Genomic DNA, 12,500 nt, shown 5'->3' on the forward strand with positions numbered 1-12,500 from the left:
TTTCATCACGTCTTTGAGGATTATCCATTATCTCAATTAATATATTTTGACATTAAAACGGTACAGAATCTCTCTACTGTTATTTTCTGAAGTGTTTTTTAGCCGAGAAAATTTATATTCCGGAATATTTGATGCGGTAGGAACAGCAAAGTGTAAATTGTAATGAAAAGATGCAGAAACGATTAGTAATAATTACTTATGAACATTAAGTTTTCCATTGCTGAACCCCAGATATACGAAGAGACGATAAGCACCAACCACATCACTGGCACTCCTGTGTTGAGGGTGACAGCCTCCGATCTGGACTCGGGCAGCAACGCCGAGATCTCCTTCTCCTTGCAAGGCAACCCCGATGACATGAAGTACTTCGCCATAGACGGCGATACGGGAATCATCTCGCTTACCAGTCCCCTGCAGAAAAGCATGGTAAGCTGTATTATTTTAACTTTGGTCTTGATTTAGATTAGTAAGGAAGAAAGAATGACAATGTAATTTTCCTTTATATATTTGTTTTCTTGTGATTTTATGTTAATGTCCGATCATAATTTTTAGACTGAAAAGATACTAGCTCTTTCATATTTTTACCATCTTTTTGTTTGATTCTGTATATCGCATGTAGCCCTCTCTTGTATCAGGGAATAGATAGCAATATTGATTTGTTTTTACTGCTTTCACTGTGGCTACTGCAGAATTACTTCACAATACCCTTAATTTTCGAAAGAAAAGTACACTATACAATTATTAATTACAATTTGATGAAAATTCAAGTCTATAAGAATATCTGCAAACTTTCAGTTGTTTGCTCGTCTCACATCTAGCTAAATATTTGCGTTAAACAAGAGCTGATAATTTTAATCTTAATTAGGACTTTTGTTTTACATGGTGAATGAAGCCTTGTGGGTTGTATATCCCCAATTTTATTAATATCAATAATCATCATATGGAGAAAATTCTTAAATTTTCCGTGTATTTTTGTGTTGAATTTTGTCTTAATGTCTCTAGATGTACAGTAACTATTTTTCCCTATTGGAGCCCTTGGGCTTATAGCATCTTGCTTTTCCAACTAGGGTTGTTGCTTGGCTAGTAATAATGATAATAATAGTAAACATAAATGAACAGGCAATTATGCTTTCGCTTTTATCTTCAGCTCAATGACAGTGAGGGACTTTGGTGTAATTTCAAGATCATAAACATGATATTTCAATCTAAATAATAAAATCACTAAGGAAATAAAGACTTTGACATGACCTATAGACGAGCTTCATAATTATGATCTTTATGTTTATGTTGCGTTTTATATATAAAAAAAATTACTTTTGAGTTTGAAAAGTAAAAAGAAGGTTTTTTACTACCTTCTTCAAAACCAATGGCTATTGATTTCTGGAATTGCAAAAACTTACAAAATACACACGAATATGTCCAAAATATTCTTTAATGTTGGTTTCAAATCTGATGAATGAGGTTGCGAGAATTCCCGAATGGTTTCACATTTTCGCCAGTTTTCAATATCTGTCAATAAAAGTTTGATGAAATGCGGTGATAGAGTATTGTAAATTATATTTCATATTCAGTTGTATAATTCAATCATTCAAAGGTATATCTATAGATTTGATCATTCAATCATATATCATTATCTTCTACTAAAAGATGTGACAGTGATATATAGTAAATTTAGTTAAGTTACTAAATTTTGAAGTTTTATCAACATTATTATTATTATTATTATTATTATTATTATTATTATTATTAGTAGTAGTAGTAGTAGTAGTAGTAGTAGTAGTAGTAGTAGTAGTAGTAGTAGTAGTAGTAATGCTTAGCATGGCTGATTATTTAATTTCGCAAGACACAAAAAAAAGCAATTGAATTTAGATTTTATTTTGTACAGTTTTAAGTGAAGGAGATTTCATGATTACTCAAACGGCTTTTGAATTTTGTAAATTTGAATTCAAATATTTTTTTTAGGGTAATGATTTTGTATATATGTTACTACATTCTATGCACAATACCACGATTTTTTTACATCTCATGTTACATACGTTTATTCTATGTGAAATATGGATTCAAATTCCATACGTTATTTTCCATATTGTTAATTATCCGTTACTGGTCATCTCTCTCTCTCTCTCTCTCTCTCTCTCTCTCTCTCTCTCTCTCTCTCTCTCTCTCTCTCTCTCTCTCTCTCTCTGAAATCTAGTCGTTCCCAGTCAGTTAAGATGGAAATTTGGAAGAATTGTGAGAAAAAAATCTTGACTCATCAGTTTTGCATTGTTCGCTAAAATTTTGCAATGGATCAGGAAGTAAATTGCACAATCAAAAAAAAGATCCCAAAATTATCCATATATACGATTTCATTATTCAATTCTTTTACTTATTTCAAAAAATGTATCTTCCTCTTCATTATGTTTATCTGTATTCTTTTGAGTTCTTCATATTATGATAGCGAACTCATAATGTCATGAAGCTTAGTTTGTTTACCTATCTGTCAATGGTTTGATAAAGACATCTTACTGGTCATTGGATGAGTTCAAATTAATGCTCATTTATTTGACATCTCTTAAAGGCGTTTTTTTTTTCTCTTTTCTTTTAAAGGTAAAATAAATAAATCTCCACAAAATATACCATAATTGATACATAAAAAGTTTAGTCTTTCTAAAAAAAAAAAAAAAAAAAAAAAACGTCGAAAAAAGAGTCAACTCAAGGGAAATTACGCCCTGGAAGCATAATTTTAGATGAAATATGCTTTTGACCTTTTTATTGTGATGGGTTGAAGATATACTTTGATATATTATGCATATAAGAAAGGTAAATATGCTCCTGGCAATATGTTCCTTTTCTGTAGCATTAAAGGATCTTTCTTTCCTGCACCTTTGAATTGCCTCTCTTACCGTCTTTGCATCTTTGAATACATTGCATGGCCTGGATGGTGCTTGCGAAAAGCAGGTCAGACACATTCTCGTGGACAGAGTATTTTATACAAAATTTTTTTTTTCTTTTTTTATCCAAGCTATGGTAAAATCCAATGCTGGCCACTTCTGTTGGTAATTCTCAAGACTAATAGCTAGACATTTTATTATTATTATTATTATTATTATTATTATTATTATTATTATTATTATTATTATTATTATTATTATTATTATTATTATTATTATTATTATTACTTGCTAGGCTACAACCCTCGTTGAAAAGGGGGATGCTATAAGCCCAGGGGCTCCAACGGAGAAAATAGTTCAGTGAAGAAAGGAAACAAGGAAAAATTAAATATTTTAAGAAAAGTAGCAACATTAAAATAAATATTTCCTATATAAACTAGAAATTTTAACAAAACAAGATGAAAAAAAATGAGATAGAATGATGAGCCACAGTACTGAAGGAGTACCCAAAAAATGGACGCTTTTCGTTTGAACAGTCGGTATTGGATGGATGACATCTTTATTGTTAGTTATTAGTTAAACTTGAACCTTTTAATTCAATTTACATTTTTTATTATTATTATTATTATTATTATTATTATTATTATTATTATTATTATTATTATTATTATTATTATTATTATTATTATTATTATTATTATTATTATTATTATTATTATTATTATTACAGAAGAGAATCTCTTTTCTTTTCATATAATAATGCTGTCATCTTTGAAATTAAAGAATTAATCAAGTAATTCAAGATTTTAAGATTTAAAAACCAAATGTATCAATTTTATTTGGGGAGGGGGGGGTGTTAGAATATTTTTGTCAGGGCATATTATATCTATGAGCCACTATGCAAGCCCTTCTACAAAGCTGGATACTGTGAAAACTAGCGGCGGAGGTAAAAAGTTAGTTGGCGTTGCTAATTTTGTTTACAGAAATAACAGAACCTTGGAAAAGAAGTATTGGGAGTGGGAAGTCCAAAACTGCAAGGCAAGAATTCGCACAATTTTAGATAGTGAAAATCATATAGTAATATACAAAGCAGTTAGTAACCATTTACATTCTGCAAATCCAAGAAAAACATGTGTATGACACCTTTGCAAGGATAAAAGAAAGTTCTAAAGAATCCCAGTTTTCTGTAAGAACCTCAATTGCCTATGGCTCTGTTCGTTTAGATGATACAGGATGTTATCATATGACAGCAAATCCAACTTTATCACGTAATATTAGGAAATGGAGGCAAGTGAATGTAAAGGCTCCTCCTGCTCCGGGTGTAAGAAATGGGTATGCAATTCGTTTATCTTTTCAGTGTCTCAAAATCATTGAAAACTTATTATAGTACAGTTTAGAACATGTCTTCAACAAAATCTTAGTTTTTGGCACTAATTCTGTATGAGATGACTTGGAAAACTACAAAAATTTAGTTTGTAATTACTAGGTGTAATCGTTAAAAATTCTTATAGAAAACTTTATTATTCCACGACTATTTCTCCAACTTCTTAACAAATCTACAGAGACGTTTTACAGCGTTCTAATATATTTGGGCCAAACTCTACAACCAGACACTTTAATGGTTAATTTTGAAAAGGCCAATTATGGTAGCTTTGAAAATGTTTTTCCAGATGCATATGTAACCTGAGGTTTGTTGCAATTATTGAAAAGTGAGCTACCAAAGCAATTCGGAATTCAGTACCTTGGTTAAATGTTTTTTTCACTACTAGCGTTTTTCGTCCTTGTGACGTTGTTGATGCATTTGAATAATTAGTCGACAATGATAAGTTGCTTCAAGACCTTTTTTCCTATTTCAATGCCAATTATGATGGTAGGGTGGGAGACAGGGGCCCTCATAAACGAAGAGTAGTTCCAACATTTCCAGTGGGTTTGTGGAATGTTTATGAACGAACAGTGAATAATTTACCAAACAAACAATAGTGTAAAAGGGGTTCATAATACATTAGAAAGTTCGGTCACAAACAAACCATCCAAATATCTGGAAACTGATTAACATTTTTAAAAATTGACATGCCTAGCAAAGAAGAAAACAATTGACCTCGAACGTAGCGAATCATCATACACGAAGAATCACGACAAAGATATATATATATATATATATATATATATATATATATATATATATATATATATATATATATATATATATATATATATATATATATATATATATATATATATATATATATATATATATATATATATATATATATATATAAGAAAACAAAGGATTCTCTACGTTAACTTCATTGTTTAGGGCGTAAACGTTAGTGGTAAAAATTCCTAGAACCGTTTTTCAGTTCTTAATTAGTACCCATAATATTATCCCTTTCAGGTGTGAAGCGTTTTAATCAATGCAATTTCCTTTTGAAATCTCTACCAATTAATGCTGAACATTGTTTGTTTTTTATACAATTTTCAGGCAAATAAACGACTGTTTGACATGCGAGCTCGAGCGGCAGACGAAGGGAATCCCGTATTTTTGGTCAACAGCTGATGTCCGCATCCAGGTGGTGTCATCTGATGAGCTTCCACCGACGATTATTAGTCAGTTACCTCTCTTCCCGGCCATCTTGGAAAACACCACCGAAAATACCGATGTTTTGATTCTGTGTGCAAGGTCAGTGGTTGAAAAATTAGATATAAAGACTAAGTTTTTTTGTTTTTTTTTTTCTCGTTCGAAATTCGTAGAATCTTTGACGTAACAGTTCTTTTCTAAATGTTACAAGTGAAGGATGGGGGTTTGAATGATTGTTAGTGATAATCGTCGTCAAAAAAGGATATTCTTTTTAACAGTTAAAGCTTTCTGGAGATATATTTTTATTTGTTTATTTATCTTTTAATTATCATACATACTGGTTACAAGAACATTCGTCTGTGATTGTGAATCATTATTAACACATAATATATCATTAATATCAGCAAATACAAAATCTTCTATTACATACTGATGGATTATCAAATATCCGCAATACTTAGTATACCTGTCATTTTCCCGATTGCCAAAAAGTCGTTTCGTAATTAACTTTGAATGGAAAAACTAGGTCCAGATAATTGAAGTACTTTGGGGAGGATGAAGAAAAGTTGTTTCACTTCGGATCAAACTGGTTCCCAAGAATCATAGTTGACTTTTCCACATAATGCTTTTGATCTCCCCCATGCCATATATTATCTTTTAGATGAATTAGAATTAGTGTATACATAAAGTTTGTAATAAATTTAAACTGTGCTCATTGAATATGAACTCTATGTATGCTTTTACCATGTACTGATAGGGGATGAATATTTTATGAGGCAGGATATTACAGTCTCTACTAATTTCGAATTCCATAATAGTAGGATCGCAGTAGCATAATAAATCATTTACGAAAAAGGCTTTTTAGATCACGAGGTGTTCTTTTGTATTTTTCATCGAAGAAACTCGTGACCATTCCCCTTCAGCAAGCACTTATAGCCTGCTTTCATATGGGCATAAGTAGTACATCTTTTTCATATTTTATGGAAAATTCTCAAAAATCTAAAATAAGCACAGTATCATCATCAGCATCACCCGTTACTAGTCCATTGCAGAACAAAGGCCTCGGACGACCCCTTACACTTGCGTCAGTTTATGGTTTTTCTATAGCCATCCACACGTAAACTTTCATAGCTCCTCAATCCATCGTCTTCTCTTCCTTCCCCTGCTTCATTTGCAACCTCTAGGAGCCCATACTGTTAGTCTTGATGTCTATCTATTATCTGTCATTCTCATATATCTTGCCCATGTTCATTTCTTTTTCTTACATGTTAGAATATTCCCTACTTTAGTTTGCTCTCGTATCAATTTTTTTTTTTTTTCTGTCTCATAGTGTTATGCCCACCATTTTTCTTTTCATAGCTCTTTGAGTTGTAACTAGCTTATGTTCACAGCTTTAGTAAGGCTCCAAGTTTCTGATGCATAATCTAAAACTGGCAGGAGGATCTCATTAGAAACTTTTCTATTTAGAGAAAGTGTCTGCATACTTTTCATGATATTATTTTGTTTTCCAAAAACTCTTCATCCGTTGGTTTCTCTATTTCAATTCTGGTCTCACGTCCTGGGGAAACACTTACTGTCTGTCCTAACTACGAATATTCATTAACAATTTCTAAAGGTTCGTCCGTAACTTTTATTTGTTGTCTCACTGCATGTTCATTGAACAATGTCTTAGTTTCACTTATATTCATTTTCAGTCCTACATTTATGCGTTATTTATTCAAATCTTCTATTGTCCTTTGCAGAGTGTACATATTTTATTAGATAATATTTAACCTTCATTCCATTCCCAAAAATTCACCAACTACAAAAATATGTAAAGATTTTAAGAGTTTTGATTAGAAGGTAAGACAGTGACCAAAGGGTTCGAAGTTAAACGTTACATACCTCACATCTTGTAGTTTCAAAAATATGTAAAGATTTTAAGAGTTTTGATTAGAAGGTAAGACAGTGACCAAAGGGTTCGAAGTTAAACGTTACATGCCTCACATCTTGTAGTTTCAAAAATATGTAAAGATTTTAAGAGTTTTGATTAGAAGGTAAGACAGTGACCAAAGGGTTCGAAGTTAAACGTTACATACCTCACATCTTGTAGTTTCAAAAATATGTAAAGATTTTAAGAGTTTTGATTAGAAGGTAAGACAGTGACCAAAGGGTTCGAAGTTAAACGTTACATACCTCACATCTTGTAGTTTCAAAAATATGTAAAGATTTTAAGAGTTTTGATTAGAAGGTAAGACAGTGACCAAAGGGTTCGAAGTTAAACGTTACATACTTCACATCTTGTAGTTTCAAAAATATGTAAAGATTTTAAGAGTTTTGATTAGAAGGTAAGACAGTGACCAAAGGGTTCGAAGTTAAACGTTACATACCTCACATCTTGTAGTTTCAAAAATATGTAAAGATTTTAAGAGTTTTGATTAGAAGGTAAGACAGTGACCAAAGGGTTCGAAGTTAAACGTTACATACTTCACATCTTGTACTGTTTTAATTGCGTAACGTCAAATCTACTAAAAATATGACCAGTCAAGGAGAGCGTCTAAAAACGAATGATTTTGTAAGAGCTACAAAAGTTTAAAAAAAAAAAAAAAAAAAAAAAAAAAAAAAAATTAGTATTTACCAAAGAAATCACTCCACTTTAATAAAAAATAAAACATGGTTTAAAGCTGATATTAAAGTAATTTTTTTGGCTTTATCTTCACTCTCAATTGACAGATTCACATGAGACATTTACCTGACTGCATAAATAGAAACTTGAAAAAAACAGTAAAGTAAAAGAATAAGAAAATTATTTTTAATGATATTTAACTACGTTTGTTTAGCGAAAATATATCAGTTATTTCGAATATATTGCAGGAGTAGGAACAATTAAAATTGGACCAAGAATTTCTGATTTTCTGATGAATAAACTGAACAATTTAGTTACGATAAAAATAACCATAATACTAAAGGTACATCTTACTGGAGTTTGAGTTACGCCATACACGGTTAGAAAAAAAAAAAAAAAAAAAAAAAAAAAAAAAAAAAAAAAAAAAAAAAAAAAAAAAAAAAAAAAACCGTAATTTTAATTTGAAATTCTCCGTAAAAAATATGCTGGTCTCAACCATATTTCAGTAAAATACAGGCAGCCATAATTTTACCTTACTTTGTTTATTATCTTTTACGGGTTGGTGACCGTAATATCACTCCTTTACCTCAATATATCCATTTTCATAACGGTAGAAATCCTGGAATAAATGTTGCCAGTCATTTGCCGTTTTTAATGCTATTTTTTAACAATGTAGGATTCTAGAACAAAAGTCACTTTCAAGCGTAAAAAGTTTAGTTTTAGAGTAAAGTTGTGTTCTTTATTTAAAATGGTTTATTAACCATGCTCTCTCTCTCTCTCTCTCTCTCTCTCTCTCTCTCTCTCTCTCTCTCTCTCTCTCTCTCTCTCTCTCTCTCTGAGTCTATCTTTTCCATAATGATATTTCTTTAACCCAAATAACCTTCTTGAATCCCAGCCAAAGTGTTTTAGTTCAAGGCGGCATTTTTATCCCTAATGAAGCAGAATTTCCAGGTAATCTGCTTTCCCGAAAACTAATTTAATCCCATCCAGGCCATTATCCGCTCGTTTTAGTTTTATTGTCCCATAAGAGTCTACTTATGCACCATTTTTTCCTTATTTTTTTTCTTTCGTAGCTCTTAAAATATTATTGTTATATGCAGTACTCAGCTCTCGAGTAGTATACTGTATTTCTGTGTTTTCCGTTTAAGCGTTTGCACACACACACACACACACACACACACACACACACACACACACATATATATATATATATATATATATATATATATATATATATATATATATATATATATATATATATATATATATATATATGTATATGTATATATGTGTGTGTGTGTGTGTGTACAGTATGTGTGTATGCGCGCGTGTGTGTTACTGGCAAAGTTTAAAATGAATCTCTCAATAGAATACGTAGGAAATATATTAAACACCAAATATCTGCAGGTGAAGTATATGCTAGTAAGAATTTAACACATCTCCCAGGTATTCTATAAAATACGAAATGCACTTTTAGTAAAGGGTGAAACAAGTCAAAGAGAAATATAGGCAGAGCTATTCGACTTGTATCTGCAGTCAATTATACCACACACAAGGTTAAAAATCTTTTATTTCATTAAATCCTTAATGAGTAATAGAGCCTTTCGATTATTAAACTCTTACGGAGTAATAGGTTATTTTCTTCACGGTCATATACCTTTATAAATGAAGACGAGTGACTACAGTGTTGAAGCTGCAGCAATGAAACAATGCTTTCATCACAAATTGTGCAATAAACGATATTCTGCAGCAAATAATACAGTAGCTTTACCAGAGAAACGCTATCAACAGTTACTGGATGAAGTTAGGAAGGCCAAAGCTACAGCAAAGGAAGTCCCTCGCCATTATTATTGGTTGCCAAACAAGTATTTCATGATGGAAGTGCAACAGAAACAAAAGCTCATTCAGCCATCAAAGGAGAGTAATACTGCCATTATGATCTATGCAACTGATAGTGAACTATTTGATGTACTTTTTGAAGCAAACTTATAAGTAGGTCATGGATGTCGAGACAGCATGGTCAAGGAAATATAGCCCATGTTTAAGAATATAACTCGATCAAATATAGAATTATATCTTCAGCTGTGTGTGCTATACCAGCAGAAACACTTTCATTACGTGACTGTGATAAAGGTCTTGGAGATGCTCGAAAAGTTTTGGCTATCACCATTGATGCTGATAATATTTTCTATTGGCTTCTCGCGATTCAAGAGATTTTAAAACTATTTTATACCAGATCTCAATTTAATGTTTGCAAAAAGCCATTATTGACATTGGAAGAAATCCCGATGGCTAAATATATATATATATATATATATATATATATATATATATATATATATATATATATATATATATATATATATATATATATATATATATATATATATATATATATATATATATATATATATCGCTCAGAACGGCAGCAACCCAACAATAGATAGGAATTGGACAATAATTTTTCAAATATTCATGTAAAACAAAATGTCTTACAAAAAAAAAAAAAATGTGTCTCAACAGAACTTTATTATGCAATTCAAAAGGCCATCAGCGCTTAGATTGGTGCAATAAATGAAATGGGATTATTTTTGTCATTTCAAAGGTAACATTAAACAGAATCTTTACTAATAATTACATATTTTTTTTTAGATACAGCAGGTTTCAGTAACATACTCAATAAAGTATTAAACACATGCAATTTATATACTCTTAAGTACACTGATTCATTCTGTAGGTATTGTAGAAATTGCCCGGGCAGAATTTATAATGTAAGAACATATCAAAGTTATTTCATACTTTGCCTAAAGCTGCCGGTTATTCTAGAAAAATACATAGGCTTTCTATAAATTACCAGACTTTTAAACGTTGCTGCTAACATATAGCTTCATTATTACTAGCCAAACTACAACCCTAGTTGTAAAAGCAAGATGCTGTAAGCCCAAGGGCTCCAGCAGGGAAAGATAACCCGGTGAGGAAAGGAAATAAATAAACGATGAAAAAAAATTAACAAATTATTCTAAAACAGTAACTACGCCAAAACAGATATGTCATATATAAACTATAAAATGACCTATGTCAGCTTGTTCATCATGAAAACATTTGCTGCAAGTAGGAACTTTTGAAGTTCTAGAAATTTAACTACCTGATTATTATTATTATTATTATTATTATTATTATTATTATTATTATTATTATTATTATTATTATTATTATTATTAGCCCAGCTACAACCCTAGTTGGAAAAGCAAGATGCTATAAGCCCAAGGGCTCTAACAAAGAAAAATCGCCCAGTGAGGAAAGGAAATAAGGAAATAAATAAATGATGTGAACAAATTAACAATAAATCATTCTACAAACAGTAATAACGTCAAAATAGATATGTCATATATAAACAATAAAAGGACTTATGTCAGCCTGTTTAACATAAAAACATTTGCTGCAGCTTTAAACTTTTGAAGTTCTACTGATTCAGCTACCCGATTAGGAAGATCATTCCACAACTTGGTCACAGCTGGAATAAAACTTCGAGAATACTGTGTAGTATTGAGCCTCATGATGGATAAGTCCTGGCTATTAGATTTAACTGCCTGCCTAGTATTTCGAACAGGATGGAATTGTCCAAGAAGATCTGAATATAAAGGATGGTCAGAATTATGAAAAATCTTATGCATCATGCATAATTAACTAATTGAATGACGGTGCCAAAGATTAATATCTTGATCGAGAAAAAGACATTTAATAGACCGTAAGTCTCTGTCCAACAAATTGAGATGAGAATCAGCAGCTAAAGACCAGACAGGAGAACAATACTCAAAACAAGGTAGAATGAAAGAATTAAAACACTTCTTTAGAATAGATTGATCACCGAAAATCTTGAAAGACTTTCTTAATAAGCCAATTTTTTGTGCAATTGAGGAAGACACAGACATAATGTGTTCCTCAAAAGGGAATTTGCAGTCGAAAATCACACCTAAAGTTTTAAAAGAGTCATAAAACGTCAAAGAAACATTATTAATACTGAGGTCCGGATGTTGAGGAGCCACTGTCCTTGACCTACTTACAATCATACTTTGAGTTTTGTTAGGATTCAACTTCATACCCCATAATTTGCACCATGCACGAATTGTAACTGATCTCTATTAAGGGATTCAGCAAGCTTAGATCTACATGCAGGGGATGGAATTGATGCAAAGAGAGTAGCATCATTTGCATATGCAAACCCCATGTCATGTGTATATAGTATGAAAAGTAATGGGCCAAGAACACCACCCTGTGGAACACCAGATATCGCAACAACTCTTTGAGAGATGTATTACTTAAAAAATCAATAATAATACTAAGAAACGACCTACCCGCTCCCAACAGTTTGACTTTGAAAACAAGGGCCTCATGATTAACACGGCCAAAGGCAACACTAAAATCAAGGCAAATCATACGAACT

General features: G+C 31.4%; 1 pseudogene; it reads left to right on the plus strand.

Annotated features, from left to right (window-relative positions):
• Positions 1-12,500, plus strand: part of LOC137643230 (neural-cadherin-like) — a 63,585-nt pseudogene that overhangs the window by 36,490 nt on the left and 14,595 nt on the right.

The sequence above is a fragment of the Palaemon carinicauda genome, chromosome 6, assembly GCF_036898095.1.
Source record: "Palaemon carinicauda isolate YSFRI2023 chromosome 6, ASM3689809v2, whole genome shotgun sequence".
In the NCBI taxonomy this organism is placed as follows: Eukaryota; Metazoa; Arthropoda; class Malacostraca; order Decapoda; family Palaemonidae; genus Palaemon; species Palaemon carinicauda.